The sequence below is a fragment of the Lactuca virosa genome, chromosome 2 (genome assembly GCF_052849685.1).
Source record: "Lactuca virosa cultivar CGN04683 chromosome 2, Lactuca_virosa_CGN04683_v6, whole genome shotgun sequence".
NCBI lineage: Eukaryota > Viridiplantae > Streptophyta > Magnoliopsida > Asterales > Asteraceae > Lactuca > Lactuca virosa.
This window is the reverse complement of record NC_136427.1, coordinates 159,481,895-159,497,190: the sequence shown is the minus strand read 5'-3', so window position 1 is coordinate 159,497,190 and position 15,296 is coordinate 159,481,895.

Below are 15,296 nucleotides of genomic sequence, written 5' to 3'. Positions count from 1 at the left end.
ACAATTGGTTGTTGGTACATGTCTAAAGGTATCTTTTGATGAAGAAGCTTCATAAATCATAAAGAAGAAATCTAAATCGATTCTTCTGAAGTCAAAAAGGAAGGGAGAGATGTATCCTCTGAATTTAAATCCAATAAAAGGGAAACCATCTTTTTGCCTGCTTACGAAAGCATCTTCGGATGATAGTTGGCTATGACACAAAAGACTTTCCTTACTGAACTTTAAGGATATTAACAAGCTCGTTATTAGTAATCTTGTTCATGGTCTACCTCTTCTGAAATTTGAAAAGGAACACTTGTGTGCTGCCTACGAACATAGAAAAAACAAAGTAGAAAGAGTCACTCATTGATCATAAACACCAAAATCATTGAGCCACTAGAATTATTGCACATTGATCTTTGTGGTCCTGCAGCAATCGAAAGTATTGGTGGTAACAAATATATTGTCAAACCCCGCTAAAACGGAAACACGAAGCGTGGCAGTATAAAGGGTTTCATAGCAAAAGTTAAAAGACAACACCAACCATAGTATTAAAAAGCATTACAAATTTACAATGAGTTTGAACAAATTTTTAAAAGAAATTACAATGTAAACTGATATACAACACATGCGAATGCGCCTAAAAGTGAAGTGTCCATAAGTGTCACTTACTCGATGATTCCTGAAAAAGCATGTAAAACGAGCGTCAACTATAAAAATAGTTGGTGAGTACTCACATGTTTATAAGATAATATAGTTTGAAATCATGATAATCAGAATATTGATAACAGTTTGCATAAACAATGTTGATTTCTAAAATAAGTAAATAAGTTTTCATAAATAGAAGTTCGTTGCTAAAGCGAGTAATAAAGTTTCCATAAATAAAAATATATTGCAAAAATGAGTAATAAGTTTGCATAAAAAAAGTTCGTTGTCATCATGAGAGATAAAGTATGTTGCCCAAATGAGATGCAACGTTCATATTCTCATGGAAAATAAAGTTTGTTACTAAAACGAGTAAAGAAGTTTCATTGCTATAATGAGCAACCAATTTCGTTGCAAAGAAAAGTAAATAAGTTTCCAATAATAAAAATTCGTTGCTATACTAAGTAAGCTAGTTTGTATGTATATGGGTAAACAATGAGTTCACAACCAAGCCTATGACTGATGCCCTATCAAGATCTATGCTTATCGTTCCATAGATTATTTGGTATCATGCACTCAAGCAATCGGGCGAGTGAGGAGTTGTCAATTCCTAATAGTGCTATCCATAATGACCATTGACTCAAAGAGTTAATGGTTTGATTAAAGTGTAAGAGAAGGGACTTAAGACGATAAGGCCTCATGTTTCAAGTTGCATAAACATACATCGCAAAATATAGCAATAAAGTTTGATACAAATTAATTTAAATACAACGAACAATAATTAGTTTTCTTGACATGCTTTTCCACCCCAAAACATAGAAACCGAAAATAGGGGGAGTCGTGAATTCTCACAATATGCAAAATATAGCAACTAAGTTTATACGAGACAAATAAATACAATGAACATAAATACTTTAGGACATGCTCTTCCACCCGAAAACATTTAAAAAACAAACCGAAAATAGGGGAGTCGTGAATACTCACAATATGCAAAATATAACAACCAAGTTTATACGAGTCAAATAAATACAATGAGCATAAATAGTTTAGGACATGCTTTTCCACCCAAAACATTTAAAAACTGAAAATAGGGGAGTCGTGAATACTCACAATGCTTTGAGATGATGCATATGATTACTTGAACTACATTCCACTTGTACCACTATCAATTCCTACACGATGTTATATACTAATGAGTCTCTAATAGAAAGCCAATACTAGTATACTTGCTACTAAAATATAATTATGCCAATATTGTGTCAAAATTTAATATTGTTAGGTCACAAACATTTTTTGAAATGGTGAAATTTTATAACTCATGTGATTAAGATAACTTTGGATATTATTTTCCAGATTTTTGTAATATGAATTGAGGATATTTCTCTTGAATAATCATTAATTGGTGATTAATTATCAAATAGTTAAAGTAAATTACGAAAATTTTTGTAAACTTCATTTGCAGTGTACATAATTCGGGAAATATACCAATGGTGATTTTTATATATTGTAATCCGATTTTGTGGATTTAAGTGTATTTAATCTTAGAAAATAGAAGAAAAATAGCATACTGAATAGAAAAATCATCCAAATTTTTATTTAGAGTTATAGAATATTATAAGGTATTTTGGTAAATGTTCATGAATTTTGGATGAGTAGAACTATTTTTCCCATTATTAGTCCATTATAAATACAAAAATCATGGAAAAATAGGTATGCATTATGAAAAATTCTGACAATATTTTTCTGAGTATTCCACATGAAGTAAGATCTGTGAAAAATCTTAGGTAGCCTTTTAACATTCCCTAAAGTGATTGTATGATTTATTTGAATTAAACAAAAAGAAAATTCAAAACCATACCAACTAGTAACCAAAATCGATGAAACTCACTGAAATGTCATCATTTACTTTAGGGGTCATCCACGAATTTACCTAGGATTTATAGACCTCAGAAAATATTTTATATCATTTATTGACCTATTTTATTGCAATAATAATAATAATCCGAGAAAAATGAATTATTTTCTTGTAAAAATCGGGATTTGAACAGAAAAGAGTTTTAGGTATTTATTTGAGAATAAATCCTTTATGAGCATATTTGAAAGCTTTTAACAACAAACTTTGATCATCTAGCATCTAAGCTTGAAGATCATCACATGCATGTTGGTTTGAAGACCATTCATGAGTTTGAAATGTTCAAAATTCATTTTTGAAAAAAAACTTTGGATGCATGTGGTGTTTTTCCACCAAAACATGTAGAAAAGTGCATTTCCTTGATTTTGACTTAGGTTTAGGTCATGGGACTTCACCATCTACAACATGCATGTTGTTTTTGGATGAAATCCTTCCACCATCATCATCAAAACCGTGAGTAGGTGCAAGTGTTCATGATTTTACAATAGAATGTAGTAGAAGAAGAAGAAAGTGTAAGAAAAATAACAAAACATGAAGGAAAAGTATAGTAGAAATCGATTTTACCTTCAAGAACACCACAAGATGGTGAAGCTTTTGAGTTTAAGGAGTGTTATTGAGTCCTATTCTATGGGAATTTCGTGGTTTAGAGGGTGGAGAAGATAGAGAATGAAGTTGGTGTTAGAGAGTGTGAGAGAGAGTGAAGTGTGGAGAAACGGAGAAATAATTTAAATTTTTGGGGAAATAGAGTATTAGGGTTTTCAAGTAAGAGAGAGAGGAGTGAGTGTTGGATAAGGTGTCTAAGTCCATAACTTTATTTGATATATACTTGACCCTACCCGGCATGGTCCATTTGGGTTGCACTTCACCCGAACTATTTATATGGTTAAACCTTTGAGAATTGTATGTTTATGATTTGTTAATATATTATAAGTTATAATATATTAATATGAAATCATATTATTTAATTAGTATTGATCATAAATTAATTTATAATTAATTTGATGATCAAAAAGGTGACTAATTAAATATGGGCTCTTGTATTTATATAAGTGTGGGCTAATACTCATTTGGAATGGGCTTGGCATGCATGGGAGTCCATGGATAGTCCATGGACCTTTTAACCCATGGATCCTTGGAAAGGAAGAGTCATGGGTATTAGGGTTTACATGGATGTAATCCTAATTCCCCCCACTATATAAAGGAGCTGGTGATGCTTGAAATGACACTAGTTGTGTGTGTGCAAGGTGGTGGCAGATTTCTATAAGCTAACATACACTCTCATAAGTTTTTCCAAGTTTGTGGTGATTTGTGATTTCCATTTGAGGCATCCACATTATTGGTGCTTGGCTATCAAACTCCAAGGAATCAACTCACTATTGAAAAGGTATGTAGTTCTTCTAGCTATTATGTTTAATGTTCCCCATGTCATGCTAGATAGGATATGAACCTTGGAAAAACAAAGTTGCATGTATTCATAGTAAAACATAGATTCAAGGTTTCTAGGGTTGCATGTATACCATAGGAGTATTAGGATGCCCAAAACCCATTAGTGGTATTAGAGCCTAGGATTGTTTTCTTGAATACTTGATGCAAACTGTTGAAAAGTCGCAAAATTGAGCTGTCTGGGCAGTAGACTCGCCGAGTCCATGGGGGGACTCGGCGAGTCCACGCACAAATTCATCCTACTCGTCGAGTAGGTTCCTGCACTCGACGAGTAGGAGACACAGAATGCAGTTTTTCGACTTTTACTGCTGGAAATGGACTAAAAACATTACCCTAAACTGTTTTGATGTTTTAAAACCTGTTTTAGATGGTGTAATGGTTGTTCTAATCCACTTACAATGGCTTATATCAAAATTCCATGTTTTATATGTGTTCATATGATTCTTGAAATTTTGATATGATATTCATGTTCTTATGAGTTATTGTTAGATCATAGGAATTACTAGCTAAATTGTTTAATGATTAATTCTTGATCAATTATGTGTTTTAATGGAATCCATAATTTGTCCTCAAGTTATGGATTTCCAAAGGTCACCTCCTTTTAATGAAGATTTAAAACACATAAGTTACATAAAAAATAAAGAGTGTTCACTTTTATGAACCCTTAACTCATAAGTTATGAAATGAAAAGTTTTGAAGAGTTTCAAAACTTGCCCTCAAGTTTTGGAATTTGTAAAGACACACAAACTTTAAATTCCAACCCTTAGGATTTTAAAAGTTAAAATTCAACCCTTATACTATTATAAGATTATTGGTTAATATTTATATATATGTATAAGATCAAGTCGTTTTACCATTAGTAGGCCTCATTCACGAAGCCGATCTATAAGGGGGGTATAAGGTTGTTGCCTATAAAATGGCAGCTTAATGGGTGTCCACTCTCACCCACCGCTTCCTTGATCGGTGGAGGGTCGTTAGCCGAACGGGTAGGACAATGACTTTAATTCTCATTAAAACTATAATGATTATTATAAAGTAACTAAATGTTTTAATAAATTCCCAATCTTAGTTACTTTAGGAAAATGTGAAATGGTGCTAACCATGAAATTCACACTTTGTACCTTACCAAGTCGTTGGTGGAGCGTGTGTGGTTAACCGGCACATTAACTTGGACTAGTAAGGATAACAAAGGGTGACTTAATGTTTATCATAGATCGGTGGAGCATGTGTGGTTAACCGAAACATCAATTAGGTGATAATATTAAGAGTACCAAGTGAATTTGCATGGTTATTCACACCTTGTTTTGTGATCCTCGGCATCCCAGTCACAAAACTTGAAGGGCACAATCGAGATTGAAACATGCCATTGAAAAGCTCAATGAATCTCAAAAGCTCAATGGATCCAGAACATCAGGATGGTCACATGTTACGAGGACAAGGAATATGTCCTCGACAAGGAGCTTAAGGATCTTGAGCCGACTGCAACTCCTGAGGAGATCGCTGCATATGAGGCACATGAAAGAGATGCTACCAAAGTGGCATGCATCATGATGGCCACTATGACAGCGGAGCTCCAAAAGTCCTATGAGGACAACTATCCTTTTGAGATACACCATGATTTGATGGACCGCTACCATCAGAGTGCTCGTCAAGAGCGATATGAAATCATCTCCTCCATGATAACAACCCAAATGAAGGATGGTGAACCCATCACGGGCCACATGTAGAAAATGCAAAGGTATGTGGACCGTTTGCAGAAATTGAATGTGAACTTCCCTGAGGAGTTTGCAATTGACATCATTTTACACTCCTTACCTTCATGTTATGATCAATTCCGCATGACATACCACATGAAAAAGGAGGAAGTCACACTCAGCAAGCTTCAAGGACTTCTGAAGACCGCCGAAAGTGGTCTTAAAGGTAAGTCGGTTGTTACTACTCCTACTCCTACAACTACCCCTGTTTTGGCTATCGGGCAAGGCAAAGGGAAGAAGAGGAAGACCCGTTCGAAGGGTACCAAGGGAAAGTCTCTTGATGGCTCCTCATCGAGTGGAACCAAAAGTGGTTCTGCTACTCCTTCCGCCATCCCTAAGGATGCTGATTGCTTCTATTGCCAGAATAAGGGGCACTGGAAGCGAAACTGCCTAAAGTACTTGCAGGATGTCAAGGATGGGAAAGTGAAACCATCCCATGCAGGTATTTACACTATATTGTCTAATAACTCACCATATTCTAACTCTTGGGGTCCTTGATACAGGTTGTGGTATTCACATATGTTGTGATTTGCAGGGCCTAAGAAGAAGTGAGGATGTGGAGCACGGGAAGATAAACTTAATCATGGGGAATAGGAAGGCTTCACATGTTACCAAGATTAGAGTTTATACTTTGTTGCTAAGTAGTGGGTTAAAGTTAGATTTGAATAAATGTGTTTACTCGTATGGAATGGCGAGGAATATTATTTCCTTTCATAGTTTGTACAAACAAGGGTTTACCTTTTCTTTTGATAATGAAGTTGGTGGAATTAATGCTTTCTTTAATAATGTTCTTTATTTTAAAGCATTACCTTGTGATGGTGTGTATGAAACTGTGTCGGTTGTAGATAACCTAGGAAATAATGTGTTGTGTATTGACTCTTCTACTAGCTTGGATAAAGCATCATTGTGGCATTGTCGTCTTGGACATGTAAACAAGAAATGCATAGGCCAACTCCAAAAGGATGGAGTCTTGGAGTCATTTGACCTAAACTCAGATGATAGTTGTGAGTCTTGTTTGCTTGGGAAAATGACAAAATCACCCTTCACAGGTTCTTGTGAAAGGGGTGAAGGTTTGTTTGACCTTATACATACGGATGTATGTGGACCCTTCAAAACCGCCACAAGAGATGCTAATCGCTATTATCTGACTTTTACTGATGATTATAATATATATGGTTATGTCTACTTAATCAAGCATAAGTCAGAAACTTTTGAAAGGTTTAAAGAGTTTAAACAGGAAGTAGAAAATCAATTGGGAAGGAACGTTAAGATGCTTCGATCCGATCGAGGTGGTGAGTATCTTAGCATAGAGTTCCTCGACTATCTTAAGGAGTGTGGGATTGTCTCACAATTGACACCTCCCATGACACCACAGATGAATGGTGTGGCTGAGAGGCGTAATCGGACCTTGTTGGACATGGTTCGCTCCATGATGAGTCGAGCTTCGCTACCAATATCTTTTTGGGGGTATGCCTTAGAGACTGCCGCCCATATCCTTAATCTAGTCCCTACAAAGAAGGTTGCCAAAACACCTCATGAGATGTGGACTGGGAAAGTTCCCAACTTGGACCACATCAAGATTTGGGGTTGCGAGGCTTTTGTGAGACGCGAGACTCACGATAAGCTCGAACCTCGAAGTGAGAGGTGTATTTTCATCGGCTACCCACAGAAATCCTTTGGTTACCTCTTCTACAGACCCAGTGAGAATGTGGTCTTTCTAGCAAGGAGAGGGGTCTTTCGTGAAAGAGAGTTCATGAGACAAGGAAACAGTGGGAGACAAATTGACCTTGAAGAACTTCAAGAGTCAAGTGGTGAAGGAACCTCAAATCCTAGTAATCAACCTGAGGAGGAAACTCCTGTTGATCCAACTGACGAGTTTGTACCTCTGAGGCGTTCCACGAGAGTTAGGAATGCACCTGAGCATTACTATGGTTTCCATATTACTGTGGAAGGTGATACACTTATCAGTGATAGTACACTGGTAAATTTGGATGAACCTAACAGCTACACGGAAGCCATAACAGGCCCTGAGGCTGCTAAATGGAAAGAGGATATGGACAGCGAGATACAGTCCATGTATGACAATCAAGTTTGGAACTTGGTCAACAATGTACCAGGTCGTAAGACAGTCGGTTGCAAATGGATCTTCAAGAAGAAGACCGACATGGATGGAAATGTACACACTTATAAGGCGCGACTGGTTGCAAAGGGCTTTTCTCAAACTCCGGGAGTTGATTATGATGAGACCTTTTCACCGGTAGCAAAGATTAAGTCTATTAGGGTTATGTTAGCCATTGTTGCATTTCATGACTATGAAATATGGCAAATGGATGTCAAAACTGCTTTCCTTAATGGGAAGTTGGCTGAGGATGTTTACATGAGTCAGCCAGAGGGTTTTGTCAGTACAGAGCACCCGAATAGAGTGTGTAAGCTTGTGAAATCCATCTATGGATTGAAACAAGCACCTCGCAGATGGAATCTTTGTTTCGATGAGAAATTCAAAGAGTTTGGCTTTTCAAGAAGTGAAGATGAGTCCTGTGTATATGTCAGAGCTAGTGGGAGTATAGTTAGCTTCTTGGTGCTGTGTGTGGATGACATACTGCTCATAGGAAACGACATCCCAACTTTGCAGGAAGTGAAGTCCTGGTTTGGGAAGTGTTTTGCTATGAAGGACCTTGGAGAGGCTGCCCATATCCTAGGGATAAGGATATTAAGAGACAGGAGTAAAAGACTATTTGGACTTAGTCAGAGTACCTACTTGGACAAGGTGTTGAAAATGTTCAACATGCAGAATTCCAAGAAAGGAGAGTTACTGATCCAAAGCAATGCCAAACTGAGCAAGTCTCAGAGCCCGAGTATAGAGGCTGAGATAGCTGAGATGAGTCGATTACCATATGCTTACGCTGTTGCATCGATCATGTATGCTATGACTTGTACCCGCCCTGATGTGGCCTTCGCTTTGAGCATGGTCAGCAGATATCAGGGGAACCCTGGCAAGGCTCACTGGACTGCGGTAAAGAATATTCTCAAGTACTTGCGGAGGACTAAGGATTGGATTCTTACCCTTGGTGGGAGTGATGACTTGAGATTAGTAGGGTATAGTGATGCTAGCTTTCAGACTGATAGGGATAACTTCCGCTCTCAGTCGGGCTGGGTCTTTACTCTAAATGGAGGGGCAATCACTTGGAAGAGTTCCAAGTAGGAGACGGTAGATGATTCGACTTGTGAATAAGAGTACATAGCAGCGAGTGAAGCGGTAAAGGAGGCGATCTGGCTGAAGAACTTCATCGGAGACCTTGGAGTTGTACCAGCTATTAAGGAGCCTATGGAGATTTTATGTGACAGAAGTAGTGCGGTTGCCTTAGCCAAGGAACCGAGAGATCATGGCAGATCCAGACACATTGACAGAAAATATCAGTTCATAAGACACAAGTTAGAAGAAGGACTCCTCGTGGCAAAGAGGGTATCATCAGAAGAAAATCCTGTAGATCCCCTTACGAAGGGACTGACGAGGGTTAGGCACTTACAGCATGCGAGGCGCATCGAGCTGAAGGATGATATTAGTTTTACAGATTAAATAGCTATTTTTGAAACTTGTAAAATGTAATCGACATTTGATGATGAATAAAAGGTGTGTTTATTTATGAGTAAGGTGTTACTGTCTTTTGTCAATTATTTACTATTGTTTTAGCTTTGCATGTTTTGACTTCCAGAATAAATTACTTTATTCAAACTTCCACAGTCGGTCATACGTCGGAAGTAAGTATGAATTAAGACTGTCATGAATTGGGCTTGTAGATGACTAAAGGTGTTTAGCCATAGCAATGGTTGCTACAACATTCATGAGTGCTCATAAGTTCTGAGTATTGGAATAAACCCACACTCACTTGCATCACTTCATGGAATTTATCTCGAGTGATCGTGAGACGGTAATATCATATAAGTCTTCAAACCTAGAGATATGACTTGTTGCCTATGAGTTGGTTATACATTGATTGTATGTAAACGCATTGGTAACTCGATGTTATAAAACGTGCCTTTGTGTATAATTCAACAAGTAGTAGAACAAGCATATGAGTCGAAGTTTATCTGTTCCTTCTTGGATTAGAAGCGATATTTGGGCCCCTCGATGATTTTGTGTTGACCCATGTACCGGTCCCGGTCAGAACTAAGTTGATGTGTTCAATTAAGTTCTATGTCAAACAAATCGGAAATCGAGAAACAAACCGCTGGACAATAAGTAAGACGTTGTTCCATGTATTTGTCCCGCTGATATCTAGAACAGAGGATTATATGATAAATTATCTAAAATGACGCTTCATAGTTCAACAGAGTTTTAAGAGCTACGATTGCCGGTTGGTTCCTGAAGTAATATAGGCAAATATAGTTATTAGACTTATCCAAGTGGGAGACTGTTGGATAAGGTGTCCAAGTCCATAACTTTATTTGATATATACTTGACCCGACCCGGCATGGTCCATTTGGGTTGCACTTCACCCGAAGTATTTATATGGTTAAACCTTTGAGAATTGTATTTTTATGATTTGTTAATATATCATAAGTTATAATATATTAATATGAAATCATATTATTTAATTAGTATTAATCATAAATTAAATTAGAATTAATTTGGTGATAAAAAAGGTGACTAATTAAATATGGGCTCTTGTATTTATATAAGTGTGGGCTAATACTCATTTGGAATGGGCTTGGCATGCATGGGAGTCCATGGATAGTCCATGGAGCTTTTAACCCATGGATCCTATGAAAGGAAGAGTCATGGGTATTAGGGTTTACATGGATGTAACCCTAATTCCCCTACTATATAAAGGAGCTTGTGATGCTTGAAATGGCACTAGTTGTGAGTGTGCAAGGTGGTGGCAGATTTCTATAAGCTAACATACACTCTCATAAGTTTTTCCAAGTTTGTGGTGATTTGTGATTTCCATTTGAGGCATCCACATTATTGGTGCTTGGGTCTCAAACTCCAAGGAATCAACTCGCTATTGAAAAGGTATGTAATTCTTCTAGCCATTATGTTTAATGTTCCCCATGCCATGCTAGATAGGATATGAACCTTGGAAAAACAAAGTTGCATGTATTCATAGTAAAACATAGATCCAAGGTTTTTAGGGTTGCATGTACACCATAGGAGTGTTAGGATGCTCAAAACCCATCAGAGAGGTCCGAATTTAAGAGGTTTATTACCATCTTTTTCTCCTTTTTATTTATAAAATTTAAATCTTTAATAAAAATATCAACTATTTATAAAATATGCAACTTAACCAACTTTTTATGCATAAAACTCTTGATTTTTTATTTATAAATTAAGGGTAACTGTTAATGATTTAAATTTTATTTTCCCTGAATGCATTTTCATAATTTTAATTTTTATAAAATCATATTATAAGGTTCATAACTATTTTTATAAAAAGTTTAGGGTTAAAGTTTATAAATATGAGTTTTTAGGTCTTTTAGGGTTTTTTCAGATTTTGCTAAACTTTAGATATCAAGATAGATTGAATTTTGGAGGCATCAAATTATTTTTGAGTCTTATAACTCTTTTATAGTTACAAATAATGTTTGTAATTCCTTTTTGTCGGTTTATTGGCATTTATATGTAGTGGTTCCGAGATTCAAGTGAACTTGAAGAACCAAGTATACTAGTCATAGTTTCAACTTTGACTTAAGTTCCACGAGACTCCGACCTAATTTCTACTACTAGGTCAAGTGCATAATTTGTGTATATGATTCATGAAAAGGTGTTCGAGTCAAAGACCGACCCGAATATGGATAGTCACTACAGTTAAGTAGTTGTAGAATTCACATATCAATGTGAAATCTAAGTACACTATCCATCGATTCTACTTGTTTCCTAGTTTTTAGTATGTTATAACTTAGCATCTAGTTACAAAGTCTAGTATGTGTCGTGCCTATATGTGCAACTAAGTTTATTCAAATCTAGAACTCTCTCAAATTTGACGGTTGTCACAGTCTCCCCCAGTTGAAAGAATTTCGTCCCGAAATTCAATTCGTGACGTATTCTATTAGAACTCAGCCGACTACAATTGTATAGTTGGAGAGGTGGTGACTTGGAGAACTCTTTGATTACTTTGGGTAAATTCCTCAAGGGAAGAGCCCAATTCTTTAGCTATAATCAAATTAATGTTTCCTTAATTCGAGTTATACAGTCTAGATTTCGAGAAATTAGTATCATGGAAATCATGATCTGAACATGGCGACCTAGCTGAAAAGATTATCTAGTTACATATTATCTAACTTAAAAGTGTGTTATAAGTTTTGCTGAAGCACCAACTGCACTGAGCGTTAAATCCACATTGATCCTTAAGTTGCATTCTAAATTAGCACTAAGTGTAAATTCGCCGCCTAATAAAGAAGAGATTAGGAACAATTTGTTCACTTCCGGGTTGGCTACTACATCTGGAAAAAATATATTCCGAAATAAGAAGGGGTAGCACGAATTAAAGGGAAGCGGTCGATGGTAAGTTCCTAAAAATACGTACTAAGGGTAGGCAACGAAGTTTTGGTACATCTCAAATGTAAAGGCTATTTCAGTGTCGTCTACAAAATAATTTACGAAATGATTGAGGATCTCCGAGGCTATAATTACTACTACTGTTACTCTTACAATAATAGAACTATATTCGAAGAGTATATATAGTTAGAGAGCCATTGTTTCTAATAAAGGCGGTGAAAGTTTATGATATTTTAAATCACATTGTGTAGATAGCATTTTAAGTGTTTAGAAGTGATAAAAATCCCACTGTTATCAAAATGTGTGTTTAGAAATGATAATTAATCTCACTATTATCAAAATGTGTAATAATTCCAAGATAATGAAGATACATGTGTGGCGATCAAACAAAGTAGTAAAATAATATAAATATTAATTAAGGTTACATGTTTAAGTCATCAATAAGGGAATTTATACATAAATATTTTGATTACTATTTTGAAAAATTGTCTAATTGTCTAAGTCAGGACAAATTCAAGCTTACGAGTCAGTATATTGATGAAAACAAGGTTGAGAGTTTAGGAACTCACTGAAAATTACAAAGTACAATGCTATTTTAATAAAGGTGTAAAAATATCGGTCATTAAAAATACTGCATTCTTAATTTAGTGTTTCTACAAAAATAATCATTTAGAGAATAGATAATAGTAAAATTCAAGAATTTTGAGGTATTTAAAGAAAAGAAGAAACATAAGAAAACATATCCTTCACATATATTTTCCAGATATAGAAAAATGATAAGAACAATAGTATTCATCTTGTGTATTAATTGTAAGGAAAATACAATGAAAATTGCACTTTAAATCAAGTTTCCGAATTTAGTACGAAAGAGCAAATGTAAATAAGGATTACTTGTTTACAGTAGATTTCATAATAAAAATAAAATGTATGTGATAAATGGAATAATTGAATATATCAAAGTTGACTAAATCAAAATTATGTCTCATGACTATACACATATTAATCGCTCAAAACGAAAAGGTAGACTTCTAGTCTGTATATATGCATAAGAACATGGTACCAAGAGAAGCAAAATGGACATAATCAAAGTTAGACAATGTATTATGTTATTATTATGGGTGTGCGAGACCTAAAATAAAACGGAGAGCAAGAAATCACGTGTGGTGGAAAGAAAAGGAAGGTAGCAGCAATGATTGCTATTGTTAAAATATTAAGATCAATAATTATATGTAGATTTAAAACTTAGGTTAAGATTTATTTCAAGCTTCAATAATTGATGTATGTTGATGATTAAATAGACATGTGGAAGTTTTAAAGTGTTTGCTAGGAATCATGAGTTATCTATTAAGTTAAACTCCATTTGTGAAAAAGAAGAAACACTAAAACTTGTAATTGAAAATCTGACAGTTTTTACATTTTTGACTGGGGTCCAACAGTGGTTAAAACAGATAAGGTAAAGACTTAACATATTTAGATGAATAATTGTGCATTGTCAAAAGTGTGTTGCTGGAAGTTTAAAAGTGAACACTAAGTTTTGCAATGCTGTAAGTTTTATAAACACAGATTATAAAACTAATTTGAAATAAAATAAACAAATGAGGTGTGTTGGAAATTTAGGAATTAGAGATATCTCAGAAACATGTGTGAAGTAGAAAGTTGTGAAAATATCATTTTGGGTTTCAAGAAAAAACATATTTATGTAAAGTACAATGGCTAAATGTGGAAGTAGTAAAAAGACTTAAAACAAAAGTGGTTTGAAGATCCGATGCAGATTTTACACATAATATGAACTTTAACGTCATATGTTTAAGTTTTATATCATAGAGTTTAAACACTTTTATAAAAGAAAATGTTTCTAAGTTTTCCGAAAATGTGCCAAAATGGTAAGCATGGTTTAAAATGGTTTATATGCCTTTAAAAGCACACCTATCCATTGAAATGGATTTGAAATGAAATTGAAATAGAAATGTTAAAACCAATATTGGTAAAATGGAGTTTTGAAGAAAAGTGTTAAGTTAAAGCAAGTTGTAAAAAGATTTTTAGCGAGAATATGGCTTACATTGTTTGGAAAGGTCTACTAAGTAGTATGAAGTGGTTATAAAATAATTTATCAATGATAAATAAAACCGATGAAGCGAAATAACTTTTCGATGGAAGACTAAGAAGCAAGGAATAAGTATATTGGTGTAGTTGATCGTACCTAAATACTAAGGAGAGTACAAGGCGAGTCTAAGGCGAGTACCCGTGTCTTTTCCCCAAAATAGAGGACAAGAAAAATTGTTTGTAAAACGTTTTATGGTGTCAATGCAGTTTCGTGTCCTTTTATAGAGGTCAAAGGGATATCTTATGTTCAGTTCTAAGCTCAAGGTGGAAACAACCTAGAGCTAAATCGTAGCGTAGTAATAAGGTCTGACGTATGGGTTAAACCTCCGTGTCCTCTCGTGCGTCGAATATGGAATGTCCGCTAATGGTATCCAAGTGATTACTTAGTGGCGACTCATCTACCTCCTTACGCGATGCTCTAATTATCATTAGTGTCGGTATCGAAACGCTTTTTCCTAGTTGTAACTCTAGTACCAAGATGATGAAGAGGTATTGAGGAATAATTGGTATAGGTTTCGACTTATGATTATTACTAGTGTATATCTAGCTACTAACCTTACATCTAAAGTCAATAGCTACCGAGGAATACCCATTCTCAGTACTAAGTGCATTGCTCCTAGAGTGGCTAGTGATATTACCTAAGTGGTTAACCTAGCACTTGATAAGGGATAAGAGTATTTCTAAATAAAGGCATTGTTATAAAAGTGCACTTAGTTTCTAAGTGTATCTAGATGAATGCCTATAATATGCAATGCCCGTACGCACGCCGAAAATTTGGTTTTTTCAAAAGTTTAAATTGAAAATTGTTTTGAACATAATTCTACTATAACCATTTCCAGCCTCACATTAATTTTCCTTAATTAAGAGTAGTTGGCCAGGCTATACTTAATTAGATTCCAATAATGCGTACTCGAATTAGTTATACCAGTAGTATGTTCAGTATTAAAAAAATGTTTTGGAATTT